General features: G+C 41.1%; 1 protein-coding gene across 5 annotated transcripts in view; it reads left to right on the top strand.

The window, feature by feature from the left end:
- RBFOX3 (RNA binding fox-1 homolog 3) overlaps positions 1-25,905 on the top strand; it is a 3,506,422-nt gene that overhangs the window by 2,977,265 nt on the left and 503,252 nt on the right. The window lies entirely within an intron of this gene.

Genomic DNA, 25,905 nt, shown 5'->3' with positions numbered 1-25,905 from the left:
GCTCTGTGTAGCAGATGGGCCTTATTCGAGTCTGACCTGAGGTAGAATGGTGAAAGACTTTGTAGTGAAGTTAAGAAAAGACTTGGGAAGATCTTACATTTGAGAATTCTTTTGGACGAGAGTAAGGAAAGGTACATCAGAATAGGCTTTGACAGGGAGACATTGTCATGACAGAGAAAGAGAGGTAGAGGTTGCTACTGTGCTCATGTTTAGGAGCAAGGAAGACCCTTTTGAAGTTGAATACAGGCATAGATAAAGAGAGGAAGACCATATTCAAGTTGTGAATGCCTTTACAAACCACTTTATGAGACATTAGAGGTAAGAAAATGAAAATGTTTATAGCGGGAAAAGAGGGAAGAGTTGATTTTATTCCTGAGGTACTTTGTATGGATTGACATTGACATTGTGGAACTGAGGCAGAGGCTGAGACATATGAGGATGAGGCTAGACCGATATTTTTGTTATAGTGTACTAGGAAAGGAGATAGAATGTCATCGGAATTAAGTCCAGTGCTAGTTATGAATAACATGGCCCTCGTCTTATGCCAATTAGAGTTGTGCTGAGAAAGTTTGAGGTGATGGAGATGAAGTCTCTGAGATGAGTAAAAATACACATACACTGTGTTCTGAAAAGTGAATTAACACATGAAAACAGCATTTCTGTACTCATGAATATTGCAGTTCATCAAAATATTGGTATTACCTCACAAAGAGAGACAGAGTTTCTTATACCTGAATCAATATACTGCATGAAAGAAAGTGGAATCTCCCCCTCCTTCCAAAAACGGGGATACCTTTAAAGCAAAGAAGTTTCTCTTCATAAAGAATATGTTGATATAAGGTTAGAATAAACTGTATCATAAACTATGTGTTTTTGTTGGTTTGTTGGTGTATGTACATGTGCGCACATGTGTGTGTGTGTGTGTGTGTGTGTGTGTGTGTTGGGGGGGGTCTATGTAATTTTGTTGAATGGCCATTCATTGAACACCTATTTAGCGAAGCCACTCTTCATTGGATGGCAAATTCTAAGTAGGGCAAACAAGCAGTTGGTCAACAGAGCGACTGCAAAAAAAAAAAAAATAATAAAATTTAAAACCTGCCAAGGTGGGGGGCTGTGCACCCCACACCCCCTCCTTCATAAATATACCAACTCAGAGATCGCACTACAGTGGGGAAAAGGGCAAATTTCAGATGGTGGCCAGCTGCTTCTTTGCCCTAGTTAAAATTCCCCATTTGATGAAGAGCGGCTTTGCTGAATAGGTGTTTGACAAAATAATATAGACGTGTGTGTGTGTGTGTGTGTGTGTGTGTGTGTGTGTGTGTGTGTGTGTGTGTATGTGTGTGTGTGTGTGTGTGTGTGTGTGTGTGTGTGTGTGTGTGTGTGTGTGTGTGTGTGTGTGTATGTGTGTGTGTATGTGTTGTGTCTAAGCTTTTTCACAATAAATAAAAGTCCTGTCTCACACAAATATGCTGCTATACTTTACAATGTGGATAACGAACCTCAAACAAAAGTTCATTCTACAGTGTGGTGCTACTACTCGGAGATGGTGCAGTTTTACACAAAAAGTTATGTAATATTTTATAGATGAAGAGTCACTCTGTAGGGAGATGAATTGTTATATGTACTCAGGACTGCCTAGTCACATGACATCTGTATTCACACATTGCATTTACTATTTCAGACATGCCATGTCATGTGACATGTGCATTTACTCACATAAGCAATATATCTGAAACTCAAGAATAAATTATTAAATTCTATTAAGTCTGGTATGACGTTACATTCAGAAACAAGCTAAAGAGTCATTTTACCAACTGTGATTATACTGTCATTTGTCCATGCCACGTATCTATTATACTTTACACATATACAAACACACACATATATATATATATATATATATATATATATGTATATGTATATATATATATATATATATATATATATATATATATATATATATATAAGAATAAAAGCCTCATCTTGTAGCAATCATGCACATCGAATTAGTTAAAAATAAAAAAAATTAACAAAACCTCACCAGGTCAGATGTTAACTATGCTATCTCACAGAGTAAACACATCCACAAATTTTCACTAGGACTTCATCAGACTAATATTCATTAAACAGCTTAAATATATTACAAGATAAAACATCTGACTAAAAATATCCAATAAGCATCTTAACTTAAAAAAATCCACTAGAATTCTTTTCCATAAATATCTGTTTTTCAACTCTGGCTGTTTGTAAAATATGACCCCAACCTCAGATTCCACTGTATTTCTTTGCTTTTCAACAAATCACCCCTTCTATCATTTGTATTTTTTTCCTTATACAAAAAACATAAACTTCTTTATCTCTTGCATTTTCCACATCTGTATAAAGCATTCTATTTCCTGACCATTTTCTCAACATAAAATACAGAACAGACATCACATTGTGCAACGTATGCACATTTTCTGTTAACGGTATGATGTCCATTTGTGCAAAAGTTAATAACTTGCCCTTTCTACACATAAGGGCAGTTTTCTGTGTACTTACAATAACTGGTAGAGTTACCTTTCTTTTTATGACTTCATTCATTTGATTCCAGATTTTCAAACAATCTCTTTGGGTTATTACCTTTCCTGTAAGTGAAGGTCGGTGCACATCAACTTACCTTTCATAACCTTGGGTTCAGTCTTTAAATATTCCAAATCCCTTTATTTAACTGAAAAGAAATGTCAACAAAACTGAAGGCAAATAGACTGGAATTAAGTATATACAAGGCAATAGTCATGGCAGTAAATATGAGAAATTAGAGAAAGCATACAATTGAGATAAAAGGGAACGTCATGGAAAAGGTTAACAGCTTCAAGTATCTGGTAGTCGTCGCTGAGGAGAAGGGAAGTCTACATGATGATGTTAAATCTAGAATGTGGGGCACTGCTTCCAAGTGGTACAAAGTTGCAGGGGTAGTAAGTGATAAAGGAATGCCAAAATCAAAAAGTAAGGTGTACAAACCAGTAATGCAACTCGTGTTTCTGTATGCACAGACACCTGGGCAATGAAGGCAGAGCAGCTGAGGAAACTTGGGAAGATGTAGACAAAGGGCCTGAGATGGATGGTAGGATGCACACCCTAGGACATATGAATAAATGAGGACATCAGAGCAGAAACCAAGTTAACCCCAATTACAGAGAATGTTAAGAAGAATAGATTATAATGGCTCAGTCACAAGGAAGAGGACATGAAAACATCCAGCCAAGAAATGGACAGAGTGCATGAGAAAAGTCCTGAGGTAAGTGGGCATGACTGTTAAAAAAGGTTATCAGGTTCTCTCTATACACAGAGAAGTAAAGACAGTTGAAGTAACACTCTGACCCTATGCAAAAATGGGGAATGGGGAGGGGCTAATTATAATAATTATGATGATTTAAATTTAGGGATGGGAGATGCTTCTGTGGCATGGGGCTGTGAGTATGAACTCCTCTCTGTTTTATATATTTTTGGATTGGTGTCTTCAGAACAAGGACTGGCAGGTGTAAAGAGAATCAGTAGAGATGTGATCACTGGGGTTAATGTGGCTGTGGTTTAAAAAAGATTGTGGTACAAAAGGAGGGATAAAAATATTAACAGGCAGTGTGTGGAGGGAGAATGCAAGTAAAATAGAGTATTTAAGGATTTGTTAAGGTATGTGATAAGTTTGTCTTTTGGAGTTGGTGATAAGTAGTAGTTTTCCTCTACACTGTTTAAATATAGTGATGTTTGAAATGCGTGGCCCTCTTGTGTGGCTAGGGGTGAGAAACTGTTAAAGTTATTATTTTTGTGAAGTTAGGATGCTAGTGCTAAGAGGTTATTTTGTACACTATTCCATAGTTCAGTAGTTAATATAACATGTTATGGGAAGAACAGAATGCTGAATAATGCTAATTTGGAATAATTGTATGGCGGTATTAGCGAGAGAGAGACAGAGAGAGCTATGAAATTCTTTTTCTTCATACCTGAACTTGGTATTTGTAGTGAAGTTTCATGGTATGAGTTGAACTTTGAATAATGGGAAGACAGAGTGAATGTATAGATGAAGAAAGTCAGTAATTAAATGATTTGGTTGCTTAGCCAGTTGTTTTCTGCTTTATGGGTGTAATCTACATCTGACAGGAAACATTTTGGCCTTAACAAGGAGATGAATACTGAGGAATGGGAGAGTGAGAGCGGTGGTCATTTTATTGTATTGAATTGGTGGTGGAAAACTGCAGTGGTAATATAGTGTCAGAGAGGAAGCCATAACCAAAAGAATGCCAATGTATAACTCTAAGTAGCTAACTTTAGTTGTAATTTGCAGGCAGAGTGGAGGGCATAACTGAAGGGATTTTCAAATTTAGCTTTAAGGAGGCATGGAGAGTGGGGGTAATGGAGGAGGAGGAGAATGAAGAGGACAAATATGAAGTATGCCGTGGTGGCCAAGCAATGAAGAGAGAGGAAAGCAAAGTGGGCTACACCTCCTGCATTAATGGGAGTCAGTCAGTCTGCACTTGAGCAGAGAATAGCAACAAGGAAGGTTGCAGTTGACATCTAAGGACATCAAGACATTAAGAATCAATTAAGAAAACCAGGCGATATTTAAAACTTTTGAGATTATGCTTTAAAGCAAGACTAAACAGCCACCGTGAAAGACAAAGAAAACAGGGAGAATTCTTAATATGTCCAAAGCATATTTAATTCTTGCTTTATAATGCAGACCATGTTTCCAAAGTTAGTGTCAGATATTTTTCTGCACTTTTCTACATCCAGTTAATACCCTAAGTTCCCATTTGTACCAGTATTGTTAAGTCAGTTTACTACAATGTAACGTATTAGCGACATTAGTTTTGTTTTCCTCATTTTTGTGGTACAGGAGAGCAGCTACTGTTTTGGGACTTATGTAACCTGATATTCCACATTTTAGGACACACAAACCCCTTGTTAACCACTTCACAATCATCCAACAATGTTCTATGAATATGAGTATGTCAGATGCATAGTTTCATACAACAGAGCTAGTATGCCTTTATAAGAACTGAGTCATATAATGCCTGGGATAGATAGCAGCACATTGTGCAGTACAAATTAACATGGCTGTAACCATATGCAGGGTGTGAGCAATTCTGAGACAAAGCACAGCTGCTCATAGCATTGTATGCACTGCATGCTAATAAACTCATAATGACATGAATGAAGAACCTCATGCAAATGAGACTTATGGAATTTGTAAATAAAGGAACACAAAATGGCAGACTAGATCAGAGGCATATAAAAATGTGGTGCTACATGGCAGCGCTTGACTGTTTTGAACACTGTGTTTTATGGTATACATGATGGCAGCCATGCTAGCAATAGAAATACAGGAATGTATATTGGGAGCTGGTGTCAGAGACAGAGCTCACAAAGGTTCATCATAGCGATTCACACCAATGAAAGAGTGGTGGGCATTGCCTAATATAAAACAACATGATAGGCTAACACATTATGGATACTGTAAAGAGACCTACTTGTACTGTGTTTCTCACAGCTGCACTTGAGGAGTACATATGGGATATTGCTTCCTCTGGCACTAATGATGTTATCTACTGAACTTTCTAGGACCTTTGGGGGGACACAAAAGGGATATTGTAGGCACCAGTTGACAAATCCTAAACGTGTTTCTTGACATTATGCTACAACATCTAGATGGACATATCTGGTTCCCAAAGGTGACAGAGAAGAAAACCATCAACATGCAGACCATCTGTGACATATGCCATTTCCTCATGTCCTGGGAGCCATAGAATCCAGCTGTATTGTTATTAAGAGGCCACCACGGTATCCAGAGAGCTTATGACATATGAACAGGAAGAGCTACCAGTCCCTGAACTGTCATGTGGTCTATAAATGCCCATCTATGCACCTCCCATAAAGTTCACATGATTCACATACTTGTAGCACATCCAAACTTTACCAATGTTTCCTGCAAGGTAACTTCCCATAGGGTCACATGGCATACACCTGCCAGATTGTCAGACCTAAACACAAAGGCATGATGCAAACTGAGAGCAGACATTATAAAATATGTCATTTGTTGTGTGTTGTTGTGTGTTGTAGGCAATGCTGGATATGCCTTAAAGCTGCTGCTGATGTCCCTCATAATCAGTCCTCAGATCATGCTGGATGCAGCCTATAATACAGCCAGTATGAAAACCGGAAGCATAGCTAAGTAGGTTTTCTGACTACTGAAGTGACATTTCCAGTGTTTAGACACCTCAGTAAGGGTGGTTCAATGTAGTGTGGCTGTACTCCACAACATCATATTGTGCGAGCAAATAGTGCGGCAGGTGAACATCATGGTAGGGTTTGCCATATTATTCATAGTAGCAGCAGCATAGAGAATGAAGATAGGAATATGCAGCACAGTAGCACAGCTGAGGCAGAGATAAGTGCTGTACATTACAGCAGTGGCATTCAGTCCACAGTTACAGACACAGACAGCACAGAATAAAATTAGGCATATATCATCACACCCAGGCTATTCATGACAGTGGATGGACTGACTCTGCTGTGCATCACACAGTACCATGCTCATCCAGGTTAAGTGGTGGGCAGGGCACACATGTGGGGAGACACAGTGACATATGACAGAAACACTATACTATGTAATAGGGTTACATGAAATGAACTCAGTAGCCATGTATTCTTTTGAGCTTGTAGGGAGTCAGAGATCACATCCTCCAGTAGAAAAGTCAGGCTGTCATGCTTTGATCATTTCTGTGGTCTGTTGTATTGGCTTTACATAATGGGACTGAATTTGCTTCATGTCAGGCAAACGATAGAAATATGCCACAGTTTGCATGCATCTTGATAAGGCATCATGTGTTGAGCAGAGGAGTGGTGTTTCCCATGATGGCGATTGTCAGACAATATGTCTGCAGGCAACACTAATGCCATCTCACCAGCTGTTGTGTATAATCTGATTTTATATGACTTGTGCCAAGTACCTTGCATCTGGTGCCTCTAGAGGTCATGGACTACATGACCTATGGAGGCAGACTAGTTGATAATTACAGTTAATGTGTCTCATACATGTAACTTTAGAGGCAGCATTTGACACTAGTGGCCTCAGTAGCACTATATTCTTTTGCATCTCAATACTTCACATCTCTGTGCAGTCAGTGCATGTCTTCCTGCAAGCCAAAGAATGTAATTGCCATCAATACAATGTTGTGCTTATCAGTAGATTTTTGTCTGGATGGCTGACCTGCACATCTGTTGGTTGTCATAGCCAAATCTGAGACACTTTTGGAGTCATAGTGGTATTGGACACCCCGGTGCTTCTCTCCTCTATGGTGGGTTTTCCCAGCTCAGTGACTGTGCACATGTGATATACTGTTTGAGTTTGGGACATAGGTGCAGTCCATGTTCAGCTCTAAGGTACCAAATATTTTTCAATTTCTAGTGTGGCCATGTTCTGAGTCAGTACCTCTTACAAGAATACCTATAATAGTGGAAGATGATGACCTCTCCCCCAGTGGCGGCTGGTGACTTCAAATCAAAGGGGGCCTGCAGGAGACAGCTGAATGGGTGGGGTCAAGGGGAAGGGGTGTGGCCAACCAGAAAGGGGAGGATCTATGCTCAAAACCACAAAAACTAACTTTAATTAAATACGCTGCCCTGGGTGCCAAACCATCATTATGAGAGTCCAATCAAGACAAAAATAAGTGTAGAAGAATAAAAATATTTCAATGCATTGGCTGCATGACAGCTTACTTAATATCTAGATGGAAACAAAAGGTTGTGAGGCTTGAAAAAATAAATTACTTTTTAAATACATTACTGGAATGCCAGTCAAAATCAAGTATAAGAAAAACAAGAAGCACTCAACTCAAACCACTTCTCCTTGCACTGCAGTTCTAATGATAATTTATATTCAGCTTTATTAAAGTACCAAGTAACATGCTGAAAGTAGAAATCTCTGTGATGCCCCCACTTGTAAAAATGTTTCTTATCCAAAAAAGACCTGCTGCCTGACAACTATCTACTTGTTTCATGGGGAAAACATGATCAAAGTAAAAAATGAAAAGCAAACAAGAAACAAGCTCAAGATACATTGCTTAAAGGATTACTGTACAGGTTATGGACCACACATGATTGGCATTCTGTTTAGTTTATGGATAAAGTCTGTAGAGATGACTGGAAGTCTCCAACAAGTGTAATGAGCTTTTTAAAATAATGGAATCCTGTCCTTTAATACCCAAGGCTTATACATTATCTAGTCAAGTATTCTCGGCATGGCAACAACAGAAAGGCTTTCAATGTTGGCAATTCTTTAACAGTATGCTTATTAAAGCTTACTTGCATCTTACGATCTCAGACAAGCTTACCTTATGGTCATTAAAGCATTGCTACTTAAACACAGAGCAACAGGCACTTTCTGAGTAATAAGCATAAATCTAAGTAATAAGCATAAATCAACAGTACAAAAATATGACAGAAACCAGACCGTTCTGCAAAATCAAGGACAGATGAAAAGCCGCTGCAGTACTTGTGTCTACCTTGGATGGGGGGGACACACTGCACATTTACACTGCATAACTACTCCTTGCCTTGCTTGGACACATCCAGAGTCACTACATGGGGGAGTGGGGTGCAACAAGTATGTCACAATTTGAAATGTCTCTGGCTGACTGTGATGGCCCTGACACATTTGTCATACCTCTCAACCTCAGAGCAAGAAATCTGGGCAAAGCCATACACAGAAGTGGGACAAAGGCCCAAAAATAAGGACAATTTTTAAATATTGCTCTAATAAACTTAGAAAGATAATAGAATAGGTCTTGCATTAGTATGAATTTTCTGAAGGGTATAAAATCTGAAACTCAAATGTCTGTCATTATTTTCTAACTTCAGTCTTTAGTGATTTGTCACTAATTTGCCAAAAAACACAATTTTATGAAAAATGGACCAAAATCTGATGCAAAAATATAAAATAGCCACACAATACAGCTGTGAACCTGTCAAAGAAGGGACACTTTAATATTAGTACTGCTAACTTGAGCAGCTGACAAAATAAAAGAATCTACATGCATTTCAAGTAATCTATAACTTTGATTATTACAGTTATTTCTTAATTGTAAACCCTCCATGTTTTCTTCCAAAATTGCTATTTTGCAGAGGGATTATTAGGGGGAAGAGCAACATTTTGAGCCAAAATCAGGGACAGTTGAGAGGTTGGCTATTCCTAATTCTATAAAGCAATTTATTTGCATGTACCTCTCAACCTGTTAATGCAGTAAATCTGAACAAGGCCAAATATATTGGGGGAACATATAAACAGTACTAAAATTGCTCTTGTATAAATTGAGACAGTTGATAGAATAACAGTTCTTACTTTAGCATGCATTTTTCTGAAGGTTATGAAGTCTGAAACTCAGTGTATCATTATTTAGTGACTTAATTCCTAAATGATTTGCCAGAAAACTACAAATTTTATGAAGAACAAACCAAAAATAAGAAGCAAAAATCTATTCATTCTTTGAAAATCTGGACAGTTGGGAGGTATAGTTCAGCTGGGCCTGTCTGAGTTTGCTGCCCTTCCCCCCTGACAAAATCATGGTTGAATGGAGCCTCTGCAGCCATTCCAATGAACCATTACTTGGCTATTTCACTCCATTTACCATAAACACTAATGTGCATACTGCTTTACTTCTATGATGAGTTGGACTTCATTTGAAGGTTTTATTTTGTATTTTACAGCACAAACACTAAGTCGTCTGCTAAACAAAGCAATGCAGTCTCACAATGAAAACTTAGCATTAAAACTTCTCTGCCCTTGAAACTCACATTCATTGAAACAGCATTAAAACCCACATTCAAAGAAAATACATTTTGTCAGTGGCGGATAAAGATTAATTTTGGGCTGTTTTCAAATCATAGGCCCCTTGCATATGAAACATACATGTGCTCTTTGATACACCTTCCTCATTGTACTAAATTATATTCCTTGTACAATACAGTACAGTTGTTAGAGGGCGTTTTAAATTTGTTTTGAACATTTTTCCAGTAAGCAATGAAACAAAACGCATGCATCCATAATGGCAAAATTGCCCAGTTCAGAACATTTATCATAAAAGTCTACTCAGATTTCCACGGTCCACCATTATTAGTAAATATGCACAATTCTACAGTCCACCATTATCAGTAAATATGCACAATTCTACAGTCCACCATTATCAGTATATATGCACAATTCTACAGTCCATTATCAGTAAATATGCACAATTCTACAGTCCATTATCAGTAAATATGCACAATCTCTGAAGAAGTAAAAGTCATCTAAAAAATTCCACATTAAAGAAATCTGTAACTAATGAAGAGGTTGCTGCTAGCAAACACCTTTATATTTCATGGTTTCATCGAAAAATAAAGTGTCTGTTGCCCCTCAGGAATAAATTGCCTATATTACATTAAAAAAATAAGCTAGTAATATTGCAAGAGGAAATGGATGGCAAACTGATAACAGACCCATAGTTAGTATCTTCACCAAGGAGAACATTCTCAGTACGGCAGCATCCACCCCTTGTGGGAGTAGAACCCACAGCCTTCTGCATCAAAAGCAAGTACACAATCTGTTGTGCTATTAACAAGGCAAACCAACTTCACTTAAGCAACACTAAACTTCTGTTCCCCTGCAGCTCTCAGCTCCTTGTAAAATCTACTCAATACTCAACTGCATCTGAACTTCGCAGCACAAGAAAACTGGAAAAAGCCAAAATGTATTGGGGGGGGGGTCAAAAGTCCAAAAACCAGGGACACATTAAACATTGCTTGTATAATCTTGGAAAGTTGCTAGAATAAAATGCCGTGTTACCACCACACATTTTACTGCCAAGGTCCCTGTGCAAAACATTCAGAGCAACATACCACTACGCCAAATCAGCTGCTTTGTGAAAGAGAAATGCTGCGTTACCACCATACATTTTACTGCCAAGGTCACTGTGCAAAACAGTCAGAGCAACATACCACTACGCCAAATCAGCTGCTTTGTAAAAGAGAGGAAGACTGAAACTTAAATGGCTATCATTTAGTGAATTCAGTTCTCACCATAGCTGTCAACCTCTTAGTACAAAACACATGGACAAACCCAGTAATGAGGGAATACAGCCCTCAAACATATTCAGTGAATTCAGTTCTTGCCATAACTGTCAACCTTAGCACAAAAAAACTGGACGAAGCCAATAATGGGGGAATACAGTCCCAAAAATAGGGACAAATTTCAAATATTCATCTTATAAACTTAGAAAATTGCTAGAATAAAAGGTTGTGTTACGGTTGTGTTACTATGTATTTTCTGAAGAACATGAAGTCTGAATTTACTGCTGACAGAACAAAAACAATTTTCAGAAGAGACCCAGGGAGAAATACTGCAGACACGTCTTTGTAAAATGACAGGGCACCAGAGCAAATCCAAACAAACACAGGGAGGGATGCAGACTCCACACAGAAGGCACCCCAGCCAAGAATCAAACCAGAAAACCTATAGCTGTGAGGCAACAATACTACCACTGCACCATCAAATATGCAAGGAAGTAAACATTCAGAAACCTAAAGTCTGAAATTCAAATGCCTGTCAATTTTATTTAACATTTGTTAATCAGGACAGTCTGACTTGGAACAAAAAAAACAATTTTCAGCAGAGGCCCAGGAAGAAATAATGCAGACATGTCTTTGTAACATGGGAGGACACAAAAGAAAACCCACACAAACACAGGGAGAAGATACAGACCCCCCCCCCACAAAGAAGGCACCCCAGCCAAGAATCAAACCCAAGAACCTGCAGCTGTGAGGCAACAATGCTACCACTGCACCATCAAATATCAAACATTGCAATATTTACAAACCACAGATATTATGAGGAATAGATCAGATCAAATATGAGGCAAAAATCTGCACATTTTTACAAATGGTGGTGGGTAGGGAATTCAGGTCTTTAACACCTGCATACAAGGTACAGGGTTCAAGCCTGAGGTATTCCCTACCACACCACCATGAGTCTATCTGACCCTGCCCATCGCGAGATCTTCCCCCGATGAGACTGCAGCAAACTTCAATCCAGACCCTGCCCGTCGCAACCTCCTAAATTCCTGACTGCTGACGTTGTTGCAGTCCGACCCCGACGCATTTCCCCAGCGAGTTCCCAGGACAATCTATGCAGTTTAAAACTGCATAGACTTCTAGTAGCTCTGTTCTCCATGTTTCCCAGTCAGGATTGCTGCTGAGACAATCTGCGCATGCTCCAGACTGTCTCAGCAGCAGTCCAGACTAGTGCGCGAAGTCCGCGATTTTTAAATTTTTTTTTTCTATTTATTTCTTTTTATTTTTTTATTTTAAAGTTGAGGGGGCTGCAGTCCAGCAGTCCAATAGCACGGGCCATCCCTGCTCTCCCCTATAGTGCTGCATAGAAGTGCCATTGTATCACTGGACCTTGCCACTTGGATGCTGCAGTCATCATCATCCATAGATGACCTTCTGACATCAGTCCTATATTGTCCTGTTGTGCTGGACCCTCTGCCAGTGGAAATTGTGAAAGCTTGAACTCACACAATGCCATTGTCAACTCACACACATAACGTCTCCTTATCTTCTTTTGGCATGCCTACTGCTACACATGGAAAACGTGCAATGCAGTATGTTGGAAGACATGCATTGATGTGCAGGTTGTTACAGCTGTAGACCAGAGAGGCTTGGAATGGCAATTATATAAATGGGCCTCTGTCAGTACCTCACTTAGGTCATGCAGTGATATGTGCTGTAATCAAATGTAATGGACATTATTAACCTGGTGCTTCTACTAATTATAAATGTGTGCACATGAGGTGCATGTATGTTACTATGCATGTTTCCACATGGTAATCACCACCAGGTATGAAGAGCCAATAAGTGACACAAAAATCTCACAGACCTCTGTTAGATGGCTTGTAGTGGTCCAGCCTGGTGATGGGCCTGCCTGTTGCTATGCCCTGTTCCTTTTTCTTTCTATGGAGTATCTTACTGATAACCCTCTGGTGCACATGCTGGACAAAACAATTATGGACACTCACAACATTCACATCCTGCACAAGTCTTTGCCAAGTTTGAGCTCAATAATGCTTGCCTGTAGCACTTCTGCCCTGGAGATGTATGCTGTATATACAGAGACTCTACAGTTGCAGTTCATTCTTCTGTCAGGTGAACTTTTTAATGCCTTACATCCCTTTGGTGTCCATGCCAGTACCTGTATGCCTGAGGGCAAAATATATCAGTCAGTAGGTTTACATGCTGTGCTGTTACAAACAAATATGACCTTGCCCCCTTACATGGACTTGGCTAACAGCTGCAGTTACTGCTATGCACAATCTCAACTGCTCTTTAGATACTGGTCCCATGCCTCTGCATATGGTCAAGAAACACACACCCACTGTTGCATGTAATCTGAACAGTATCCTATTCATATGCTTACAGTTTATCTCCCCTACATGCATATGCACAAATAACATGACAGTACTGTGACATGTTAGATTGATGGGTTCCCACTTACATATACAAGACACATGCCTCACCATTCCTGATAACCACCATAGGCCTTATAATTGTGAATGAAGTACTATACCAGGCAGGATTCCTTCCCTTACTCTGTCATGGTCCATATTTACAAAGCTTTTATTCAAATTTATCTGTATATTAGTTACATGGTTGCATTTATTGTTACACAAAATACCAGCTGTGCTTTATATTGTGCTGGCAGCAGCAAATTAACAGAGAGGTTATGCTAACAGAGTCAAATAGCACCAGTTTCTGTGAATTGCAAGCAGTGTACAATGCACTAACCTTACATATTGGCACAGACTGTGCATATCATGTTTATCACAAATCATGCTACCTGTATGCTCATACATGCAACATATGTACTTGCATAGCACTGTTGTGATGCAACATGTTACATGAAACATGATTCACAAACTTGTACCTCTGTGCATGGGTCTGTGATCTCCCTCCTCTGAGCCAGTAATCAAGGAGCCTCAATCCTCACCAATGACACCAGTGAGGGACATTCACTTATAACAAAAATGGATACACACAGTATTTCCAGATGCATCTCTCTGCATCAAGCACAGTTTCCCTTAAGAGCACACAGGGAACACACTCAGCCCTGGGGCTGGGTTTCCCTCTCTCTCTCTCCAGACCCCCAAATAAGACTCCCACTGAAACAGCTGTAGAGTAGAGTCATCAGCCGAGAGTTCCAAGCCAGTTCCTCCACCACCCTCTCTGTGAAACCAGTGCTCTGGGTCCCTACTCCAAATAGCTAACACACACACACACACACACACACACACACACACACACACACACACACACACACACACACACACACATCTAGGAAAGGCTGGCATACATTTACAAGCTATGTCACCCTTTACCCAGACTTTAATGCAGATACTACCACCAGAGCACTCCAAAGCCAGCTACTCTAAGGTTCTTACCAGGGTATCAAATTATAATTAGTAAAAGTAATACTAATACAAATGGTAGTGTTTGACTAATGCAGCAAGGCATTCAAAGTGGCCGCAGTATCACCAATAATTATAAGTACTCTGAAAGGTTAAAATATTCTCTAAAAGACTAGCCACAATGAAAGGTTTAAATATGTTTAATAATAAGTAATAAAATAACATGAAAATACTAAGTATCTATTTACAATAAACACCAAAGTTTCTTTCACAGGAAATATTAAAAATAACAGGGATGAATAGAGTCACACACATTCAGAAAAAAACAGTACTTGACTAATCACATTTTATTTTCCTGACTGATCTAAAGAATTACTATTTCCTGGTTACTTACTAATGCAAGGCAAGATGAAGTGGGTGAGTGGTCCTTCTTTGTCAAGTTTCAAAAACAGACTGTCCTGAGACTTTTGTCTAATTTAGTATTAAAACATAATTTCAGTGCTGGATTACAGAATGACATCACATACATCTGGTCACTTGACTTCTAATCCCACAATATCCCCTTTACTAGAAACTGAGCCAGAATTTTGCATCATACACACACATAGAGCTTTACAAGATGTGTTATAGCATCTGGATGCTATAAAACCATTTTAAACAGTTCCACCCTTCCAGGGTAGCAATTAGTTCACCCCTAAGGACAATACAGTAGCATTCCTAGTCCTGGTTTTCACAAACATTTCTTTTTCTCTGGCTGCAATCAGAACTGTAAAATACAATCTTTATGGCCTAAACCAGGTAATTTAATTTCATACTATTTTTCAAAGTTAGTTGGATTAAGATTAACCCCTTCTCTTCCAGTATCCTCTATTACAATTTATTTATTTCAACAGCTGCAATACAGTCTGACATACAGGTGTATTTTTTTCTGTCTAGCAGGACCCACTGTTGGTACATTTCTAACACAAGCAGCTTTACAAATACATTTTTCAATGCAGCCATCTGTACAAATCAGTTTGATATACAAATTATATAATTCTTTACAAACTTCCAACTTGCTATGTTGTACATATGTTTCACATCCACTGCCCTACTTCTCCTGGCATAGCTGGCAATACCCCACATTATCACAGGGTCTAACATATTGCTCCTCAAATGGATCCACCAAGGGGCCATGACCGTCTCAGCAAGTGGTAAAAAACAGATTCCAGCATAGTGTGCTAGGAGGAGCAAGAGTGCCCTGTTCCTCTTGCAAAGAAACTTTAAGGAGTACTGTTGGTTGACTACAACAGCCCTTTTAAGATGGTGGACACCTGGTACAAATTGTACCAGATATTGAGTGATGTACTTTGCTACACTGACATTGGCATCACTCCTTCTGAGGAGTACTACTATCATGACTATGATGACCCAAGGCAAGGCCACCCTGACAGTGAGAGGCAAATGTTTAGCAAAGTGAACCAGAGACATACTATAAGCATTTTTGATGTATTTTTGCCAAGCATTGTGTATAGGGCTGTACTGTTATACTTAAGATTATGTGCTTTGTTTTACAGCTCCAAAATACTGTTGCTTTAACATGATTGGGTACAAAATAAAAGCAAGAGTGCCTCACCAACAGAGGGGTGTGCATGTGTTCAGTGTCAGTGTACTGTGCAGCCTCACTTATGTTTGTATCATAGGGTGTGTGTGTGTGTGTGTGTGTGTGTGTGTGTGTGTGTGTGTGTGTGATAATATTTTCCCATTATGCAATCCTTATCAAGACAAGTTCATAGGTAAGGGCTATCTGCATTTGTTGGTCATTCTAGGCCTAGCCAGCTTCCCTTTTTGTGCTTGAAATAACCTATCCTATTCGGTTATATATTGGCCTTATCCATCCCATGGTTAATAAATATATATTACCCCTAATGAGAATAACTGGAATCATACCATAGATAATTTGAGGGGGACCCATGCATGGGATAACGCATTTAGGAGGTACATCTATCCATTAGTAGTACAACAGGCAGTCCTTGGGTAAATGTTCTGTTTCCCATCTATAGATAAAAGTTACAGGTGAAAATGGATAGGGATGGACATTGTTTTATGTTGTATTTCTGATACTTGACCTGTTCATGTGCAGGAAATCCATCAGTAATGGGTTGGAGGATGCCTTGTATGCCAGGCACAGATAACCTCTTAGCAGTCTGTAGGATACCGAGTATAGTGACAGTGTTTTGAGTCATTCCATGTAGGACATGTTGTTTAGGCTTTGTATCCTTTTAGTAATGTATCTCTATGGGCATTCCAGTTGTGTGTGTCTAGATAGATATATGCCAAAAGGGGCATTATATTCAATGACTGGCCTTATGAGGGCTGAGTATATGGGAACAATGGCCTGATGAGAGCTGAGTAAAGGGGATCAATGCCATCCCTAGAGCTAGACACAATCCATTTGTTTATATGCTGCACAATATAGAAGGTCAAAGTTAGGGCATTGTCCACATCAGTTCCCAAATCCTGAAGAGCTAGGTCATCTCTTAGGGGTGTATTGTCAATGTAGTACTTCTCTAGGGTAGATGCCTTCCCAAAGAATACAGTAATGCATTTTTTGGCATTTAGTTTCCCCCCATGATTTTGACACCAGTAATTTGTTTAAGACAAACCTTCCTGCAGTATGGCAAAGCCATTTGGGGATTCAATGACTGCTCCTATCTTGCACTCATCTGCAAACTTAGTTAGCCAGAATCCTTTGCTATTGGCTTTTACTTCAGATAAATAGTTGCAAAACAGGAGAGGTCCCAGCACAGAACCATGTGGGATTCCACTGGTAACTGGTCTCTTTGTAGAAGTTAACTTCCCCTATTTTGATTATCTGATGGAGTCCTGCAGTACTCTCCAGCCACATGTGCACACATGTTAATAGTATGTGCCATGCTACACAATATGATCCTGCGGAAACAGCTGCAGCAGGAACAGCACAGGGAAGAGCCACACAGCCCCCCACCATTGCCAAGGTCCCCACAGGCACAGAGGGACTCAGAGGAGGAACCCCCTGAGCCAGCTCCTTTAGGCAGATGAAGGTGTGCCCAGTATGCCCTGCCCTTGGCAAAGAGGCAAGCATAGCACACACACTGACACTGTAGGGACCCAGGGACTGACACCTCTCTCTGACTTGCATACACAGTAAAATGGATGCCGCACACATTGCATGTCCACAATATGCAGGGGTCAATGAGCTATGTATATATCTGGTTAATACTGTCAGGATGTGGCCAGCACGTACTCCTGGCTGTTGTGTTGTAGTGGCCTAGGTACAGTGCTGTCTTTGGCATGTCCATGTTCCAAAAAGTGCAGTGCCAAGTATTCTGCATGGCAGCTACACCTACGGTAGGAGTTGTACACACTGTCCAGATGTCAATATCTGTTAATGCAGGAAAGCTGTGCAGGTCATGGACTGGGGGCCACACATATGAACAGTACACAGCTTGGAGTAACCTACACACTGCCTACTATAACTCTCAACTGTACAGACATATTGCAGAATGTCTAGAGGTTTGCATCATTATTGTGGTCTGTATAACATAAAATAGTGGTTGTTTGGCAATTCTTTGGCAAATAACACAAGACTAAAGTCAGAAAATAATGACATATTGTAGTGTCAGACTTCATACCCTATAGAAACACACATGCTAATGCAATATCTGTTACTGAATCACCTTTCTAGGTTTGTAAGGCCAGTGCTTAAAAATGGTCCCTCTATTTAGGCCTCTGTTCCCCAATCACTTATGGCTTTGTCCAGATGTCTATCTCTCAGAATTTGAGAGGTATGGCACCTAGTAGGACAGCAAGTACCTGAAGGTCAGTGTACTGCCAGTGTATAAAAGGCTGCCACCTTTCTGTGTCAGCACTGACAACATGTGACTAGCCAACAGCCATACCCCTGGAATTACACAGGTTGTCACAGAAGGAGCACAAGTATGCCTTGTATATCTGTTCTGCTTGTCCTAACATTGCATTTGCCTGCCAACTATTTGCAAAACAAGAAAGGGTCATGTCAAAACACCAATGGCAGACAGTGGGGAAGCAGACGTCAAACCCATAAGAGCAAACAAGCAATTACCAAACTGGTCTCCCAACTGTCTATGCTTGGCAGAACATTATTAACACCCTGTCCCCATGTGTGGGCCTTTGTCTGACTGTCATATTTGGGCCTATCCAGATGTCAGTCTGTGATGGTATCTAGGCCCACATGTAGCCTCATAATAACATATAGCAACACAAACCATCTAAGGATCACAGCAAATGGAGTGGTGTAATGATGGACAACCAGCTAAATAGGTACACTCAGAGGTGTGAAGTTCACAACCCTGTGTGTGATGTAACGGCATGTACCCCACCCACATCAGAATTACAAATACATAACAGCAGCCACTTTGGCCAAAGCCGGTGACTGGACTACATGAGGACAAAGAGACACACATAAGGGGAAGGGGAATCACTGGCCAGGCAAATATATATAATGTGCACAGCAGAACAGATTGTGCAGTAACATAGGTGCCATGCAGTATAAGGAGTCGGTAAACATCACCTGCAAATACACAACACACACCCATGTAAGTGTCACATGAGAACTCCACAAACCTACACACCACAGACCATGTAGACTCCACACACCAGGGTCTTGCAAAAACTAAGGCCTTACCCCAAACACCTACCCTACACAGATAGGCTAACAGCACTGTCCTTCTACCCCATTCCATACAGACTCTACTGAGGTGATCCCTGTCTCGCATACAAAGCAATCCGGACCCTGCCTTGATGGGACTGTTGCACATCTGGAACTCAAGGCCCACTTCATCAACCTGTAGGCGCAGCATCAACCTGGGCTGTGATATCAGTATGGCTTGTTGGTGTGACAGATATGTGTACCACACACTCCCCCATCTGTGGAATAGGTTCATAGGTTGGTACTAGGCTATCAGCCCTAAGGCCTATGCAAGCCTAGCCATAATAATTCCCTGGAAATTTCTTCCCACAATATTTACTTCTCTGGGCCCCTGTCTAGCAGGGTGACTGACACGATCCCCGGGGTGAATTTCCTATCTCCCATCCAACCATCAAGGTTCCTTTTGAAGAGGGCCAATGAGGCACTCTGCTTGACATGTATGGGCAGTTGATTCCAGAGTATGGGGAGTCTCTGGGTCAGGAACCTATCCCTCCAGCATGTTTGTTCATTGTGATGATAAGGTTTAGATCCCTGGAGCATGTGGCTCTGAGGGATTGGGATTTCTTTAAGTGGAGCATGTCCAACAGCTCAGGGTTTGACATGGCCTTGTATGTTAAGCAGAGATTGCCCTTGAGTAGACGATATGCCACAGAGTATAGCTGGAGTTTTTTAAGATGGTCAGCATATGGCATCTGCTTTAGGTCTGTGATTCATTTAGTGAGGTATTTCTGTGGTCTTTCCAGCTGTTGCAGATGTCTTGTGAGGTACACTCCCTGTCAACAGCTAGCCAAGTGCCTCAGTACCCCTAGTGATGTGCTCCCTGTATAACTGCATGGGAAACACAAAATACAATCCTGTGATCCCCCTTGTGTCCCTGCTGGACAGGGGCTCTGTGTGCTGACATGTTGCAACATTGGCTACACTCTTGTCTGCGTGGGTTATAAGGGCTTCAGGGCCAATACCCTACTAACATCATAGCATCCTATCAACCTGTATACAACTGTTTTGTCAGTGGTTCACCATATTACTCTGTACTGCTCTGACACTGACATACCTGGAAGTTACAGTGCTATGTGGAATATACTACACATATAATGGACATTTCTGCACAGTAGAATCCACTCTGTACCCACACCCATACCTCCCAACCTCTGACAGCAAGACATCTGGACAAGGTCATAAATAAAAGTGAGACAAGGGCACAGTAATAGGCATGTGTTGTAAATATTGCCCTTACATACTGATAAAGTTGGTAGGATAAGGGGTCTTGCATTAGCAGGAATTTTCTAAAGGTTATGAAGTCTGAAACACTAATGTCTGTCATTATTTTTTAACATCAGTCTTCAATTATATGCAACTAACTTGCCATAAAAACACAAGTTTATGTAGACTGGACAAATCTTCTGGACAAAGACCTGTACAATCTGCCAAAAAATGTACAGTTGAGAGGTATGGCCACACCAGGATTGACTTTTCAGGTAAGAAGAATACCACACAAGCAGGAGATCCCCAGCCAGTATATCACCAAGTTGTTGGATTGTTTACACAAGTTCATCAGTCAGTAGCCACACCTCTCAACTGGCCTTTTTGGGCAATAATGTACATAGTCAGGCTCATAGTCGGGCTCATAATATTGATCTGTGCATCATACATCTTGAATTCCTCTGGTAATGCACTGTGATGATCTGAGGATGTCTGTCACTAGGTACTGACACAATACATTGCAGTGTCCGACTTCAGATATTTCAGAAAATGTCTGCTAAAACAAATCCAGTACCTCTAGGAAAGTCCTGTTTACTTTTGAGAGATATAGCTGTAGCACATAAAACCCCGGACTGGAGTACACCTATCTCTGGAATGGAGTCCCACTCTCACTATTGAAGGTCACACTGGGCATGCTCCTATACGTAGAGAATCACAGGTCATGTTGGAACCCACAATGGACTATATAACTGTATTGTGCGTATATGTCTTTGCATACAGACAGCTGTGTACACCTTAACCGTCCCTACACACACCTATCACACAGGATTACCCTCAGCTAGCTGTAGGTGGCCCATATGTGATATATCTGCATCTGTTGCATGTGATACACAGACATATATGTATGGTCAACAGATAACAATATGTCAAGCATACACACACATAGACATAGGGAAAAGAGAGACAGACAGTGATAGAGAGAGAGAGAGAGAGAGGGAGAGAGAGAGACAGGGGGGCATACATAGAGTCACACAACTGGATACCCAGAATAGCATAGAGTGATGGCCTGCTGTGGACAGTAGCATATAAGTCGTAACCAGTTTCACATGCTAGCATGAAGGCAAGCTCCATTGTGTAATAGTACTGAGCTGGGGGTTATAATATCACATCACCTGCCTGTGTGTGTGTGTGTGTGTGTGTGTGTGTGTGTGTGTGTGTGTGTGTGTGTGTGTGTGTGTGTGTGTGTGTGTGTGTGTGTGTGTGTGTGTCTGTAGCTCTAAGTATAAGGAGCTTGTTCCCACTCAGTACACTTCCCATTGCCCTACTTCACAAGATCTGCTGCTGTCATTCACATTAGAAGTACCACTGGACACCTGTCAGCCCTATAATCTCTGTAGCATGTGCGATAACTGTGTAACACTACTGTACAAATAACTAGATAGGTAGGGGTTCTAATATCAGTCCTTGTAAGTGTGTGCATGTTTGTTTGTTTGTAGGTGAAATGGTTTTAGGCCATTCCCACACAGTACACTTCCCAGAGCCCCACTTTAGCAGTCATGCTGATGTCACTCCCCTTAGAAGTACTTTTGCAGCTCTGGCAAGTGTGTGCCCGTGTGTGTGTGTGTGTGTGTGTGTGTGTGTGTGTGTGTGTGTGTGTGTGTGTGTGTGTGTGTATGTTTATAGGATGACATATTTTGAGAACTTTCCCAGCCACAGCAATTCTCAGTGCCATACTTTAGCAGTCCTGCTGATGTCATACCCCTTAGAAGTACATTTGCACAGCCCTACCCTTTATGCTCCGTGGTATGTGCAATAGCTATGTAACAGTATAGTACAAATAACTAGATAGGCAGGGGTTCCATTCCCAGTTCTGGAAAATGTGTGTGTGTGTGTGTGTGTGTGTGTGTGTGTGTGTGTGTGTGTGTGTGTGTGTGTGTGTGTGTGTGTGTGTGTGTGTGTGTGCGCGTGTGTAAGTGTGTATGTTTATAGGATGATGTATTTGTATTTTGAGGACTCTCCCAGCCACAACACTTCCCAGTGACCTACTTTAGCAGTCCTGCTGATGTCATTCTCCTTAGAAGTACCTTTGCATAGCCCCAGCCCTATAAGCTCTGTGGTGAGTGCAATAACTATGTAACAGTGTAGTACAAATAACTAGATAGCCAGGGATTCTATTCCCAGTTCTGGTAAATGTGTGTGTATGCTTGTAGGCTGAAGTATTTTGAGGACTTCCCCACCCACAATACTTTCCACTGCCCTACTTTAGCAGTCCAGCTGATGTCATTCACCTTAGAAGCACCTTTGGGCATTCATCAGCCCTATAAGCTCTGCAGCACATGCGATAACTGCATAACACTATAGTACAAATAACTAGATATGTAGGGATTCTATTCCCAGTTCTAGCAAATTTGTGTGTGTGTGTGTGTGTGTGTGTGTGTGTGTGTGTGTGTGTGTGTGTGTGTGTGTGCGCATAACTGTTTGCAGGTCTGTATGATGGAAATATTTTGAGAACTTTCCCACCCAGTGCCCTGCTTTAGCAGTCCTGCTAATGTAATTCACCTTAGGAGTACCTTTGTGCACTTGTCAGCTCTGTAAATTATGTAGCGTTAACTGCGTAACATTATAGTACAAATACAATAAAAGAAGCAGTTCGGCCACACCAAAAAACAACTCACTAATGCAGTAGATTATTAAAACAAAAGTTCAACACAAGCGCTTTCACCCTGCTACAATGCAGGGCTTTATCAAGTGAATAAAAAATAAACAGTTACAGTCTCTTAAATCCCCTATTTCTTAAAAAAGGTGCCAGTAAACTATAGACTAGGGACACATTGTGAGTATATGCTAACACTAAAGCAATGTTTTATGTTGTTTTTTAAGCTGTTTTATTGTTTTTTGTAAGATTTTATTTGTGCTAAGTGGAATAATCTAAAGAGGTGTTAAGTGTTTTTTAATTATTCTGTTTTTTCAGTCTATGTACCTTTAAGATGGTTTGGCGCCTTTTTAACAAATAGGTGATTTAAGAGACTGTGACTGTTTGTTTTTATTCACTTGATAAAGCCCTGCATTGTAGCAGGGCAAAAGCACTTGTGTTGAACTTTTATTTTAATAAACTACTGTCTTAGTGAGCCTTTTTTGGTGTGCCGAACCGCTTCTTTTATTGCATTTGTTTTCACTTTTGCGGTTATTCCTGTTGATCTGAGGTGATTATTGTACAAATAACTAGATAGGCATGGTCTCAGGTCTAGCAAACTTGTGTGTGTGTGTGTGTGTGCGTGTGTGTGTGCGCGCGTGCGCGTGTGTGTGTGCGTGTGTGTGTGTGTGTGTGTGTGTGTGTGTGTGTGTGTGTGTGTGTGTGTGTGTGTGTGTGTCTATAAGTGTAGCTTGTAAATGTGTGTGTTTCTAGGACAATGTAGGACTTTCCCACCTACAACTCTTCCCAGTGCCCTACTTTAGAAGTGCTGCTGATGTCATTGCCCTTAGTAGTACCTTTGGAAAGCACTCAGCCCTATACGCTCTGTGGCATGTGTAATAACTAAGTAACAGTATAGTACAGTTAACTAGATAGACAGGGTTTCTACACTCAGTTGTGCCAAGTGTTTGTGTGTGTGTGTGTGTGTGTGTGTGTGTGTGTGTGTGTGTGTGTGTGTGTGTGTGTGTGTGTGTGTGTGTGTGTGTGTGAAGGTGTTTGTAAGTGTGTATGTCTGATGCATGAGTGGGGTTTGTCTTACAGATATGCAGAAATGCCATCAAGGCTAGTTTGGACATGGCCTTGTATATCAGACACAGGTCACCTATGACCAGTCTGTATGAGACTGAGTACAGGGACAGGGCTTTCAGCCTACCTGTATTGGATATGTGTTACAGACCCTGGATTTGCCTGGTCAGGAATCTCTGTGGTCTCTGTAACTGCTGCATTTGCTTGGCAAGGTACATGCCAAAGGAGCCATTGTACTTGGTAATGTGTCTGATAAGGGTGGAATACAGGGATGTTGTGGCCTCCTGGTTCCTGGATGACATACCCATATTTGCGAGGTGGGCCATGTAGACAGCCTTCCGTACAATGGTGCCCACATGGTGGGAAGCTGTTAGGTTGCTACCAGCCTTGGTGCACAAGTCACCTCACACCTGATTGCATGCTCAGTACATTATTACTGTCATAATTAGTGTGGATGACATCTGCACAGCGCGGAGAATGATGCCACTCCTGGTATTCAGTTTGCAGAAATGCTTCTTGCACAAATCATTAATTGGGTGAGGGCCTCTTGGGGAATTCCACAGCAGTAGGGGAATGTAAGACAGTGGCCAGCTTGCAAGCATCTGTACACCTGGTTAGCCACAGACCACTGCTTTTGTCCTGTACCTCAGATACATATATCTCAAACAATAGAGGCCCCCAGACCGATCCTTGGGGTACACCACTTTGGAAGACTCTACTACTAGAGGTGGGTTCCACTACTTTGACCGAGTGGGTACTATAATTGAGCCAGTTAGCTACCCATCTGGTAACATACAGGTTGATGCCTAGCTATGTAGGCGTATGTATCCTGGCTGCCGGGGGGTTATTGTGAGAGATTTGGGCTAGGTGAAGGTAGGCATTGTTCACCATCTTCCCCTCGTCCTTGTGTTTGTTGACCACTTCAGAGAGGTCGACCAGGTTTAACAGACCTGATCTCCCTTTGACAGTACCATGCAGTGCGGGCTCAGGCATTTTGAGGTTGCCGATGTCCCTGTTCATAATATCCTTGATATTGCATTCCATGCCCTTGCAGAGAAGGCTAGTTAGGCTGCTGTGCATATGATTGACTGGGTTGGTGGATTGTTCCGCCTTTGTGTATAGGGATGACAGCAGCTGTCCTCTGTGCAGATGGGATGACACCGATGCTCAGGCTTTGGTTGACTACAGTGTGTAATGGATCTCAAAGCTCATGCCTGTGTTCATGTAGCCAGGGATGATATCAGGGCTATGGAGACTTCTGTGTGTTGCCTTTGAGAGGGCATTATGGACTTGCTTCCTGATTATGAGTGGAGGGGGCAGGTGCTGTGCATGCACATGTGTACCAATGGGGGGATGGGGTAATGTTTATACTTCACCTATCTGCAGCTGGTTGCCTATATCTATGCCATATGTGTATGTGGTGTTATTGACCACCACTACAGAGCAGATTTGTGTGTTGCCTCTGGGATTGCAGACACATGTGTGGAAGGCCTAGTGATTGGCCTTGGTGGATGTGTCCAATTTGCACTCAAAGATAGCCACACATGTGTCTGCAATCCCAGAGGCAACACACAAATCTGCTCTGTAGTGGTGGTCAATAACCTGTGACCTTATTTGCTTGTGCAGACTAAGGAGACATTGCTTCCAATAAGGCACCTATTCCTTCTTGGCCCTGTCCATTAATTATTTCCACCTATTATGTTATTTGTGTATGGCTGCTGCCCACCACGGATGTTTACCCTACCTTGAGGGAAATTATGTTGTCCTGTCAGTTATTGCTGAGTCCATACAGCTATGTAGGT

This window comes from Protopterus annectens, chromosome 4.part0 (assembly GCF_019279795.1).
Source record: "Protopterus annectens isolate FY-2018-M chromosome 4.part0, PAN1.0, whole genome shotgun sequence".
Classification (NCBI taxonomy): Eukaryota; Metazoa; Chordata; order Ceratodontiformes; family Protopteridae; genus Protopterus; species Protopterus annectens.
The sequence above is the reverse complement of the archived record's forward strand: the minus strand, read 5'-3'. Positions and strand labels throughout refer to the sequence as shown.